Source organism: Trachymyrmex cornetzi, unplaced genomic scaffold (genome assembly GCF_001594075.2).
Source record: "Trachymyrmex cornetzi isolate Tcor2-1 unplaced genomic scaffold, Tcor1.1 scaffold235, whole genome shotgun sequence".
NCBI lineage: Eukaryota > Metazoa > Arthropoda > Insecta > Hymenoptera > Formicidae > Trachymyrmex > Trachymyrmex cornetzi.
Window position 1 is genome coordinate 18,653 of NW_017297008.1, and position 743 is coordinate 19,395.

Here is a 743-nt window from a genome sequence, read left to right on the forward strand (position 1 = left end):
GGCGTATTGATGGAATGAACTGTCTGTGATCGTTCGTTTGTTAAATCGAGTATTTTGTTAGCGTATCCATTGTACAACACGTCGTAGTCGGTAAGTTTGCAATTATCGACAGGCAAGGGATCCCAAAAGGTATCTCCTCCCTCTATATCTGTACAATAAGTAGAGCTTAATTCGCAGCTTACTCCTGATCGGAGGTGTACGCGGTTAGTGTTTATTCGTACTTCGGCGACATAATCTTGCAAGGTTATTTTGAGGCTGCCTAACACAATGACATTTCCCCAAGTTCCATACGGGTCGGAATAAACGCTGCCGGAGCATCCGCCGTCATTGTCAACGTGACCGGCTAAAACTATTGGTCGCGAGGCAGTCTGATTAGATTTTAATCCTAATATACGAGTTCCAGCTATTTCGAAGGTTCCATAGGTGTGCATGTGTCTGCATGCATCTCGCGTTATGTCGGCTATGTATGAAAATTGTCCGTTGTACACATCCAAGGTATGCGAAAACATTCCACACTTCTTTACTGTACGGTCTATCTCGACTTTACATTGTATTACTTTTACAGAATTAAAATCATTAAGTTGAAATAGTTGTACATAGACTTTGGTGGAATTTACTTGCTGGTTTGGTATGTCGCACTCTTCAACGTTTACTAATGACAATGTGGTTAGATTAGCGGCTGTTGATCCACAATCGTAGCCTATTATTCCATGAGTTTCTGGCATTGATATTATTAATATTAT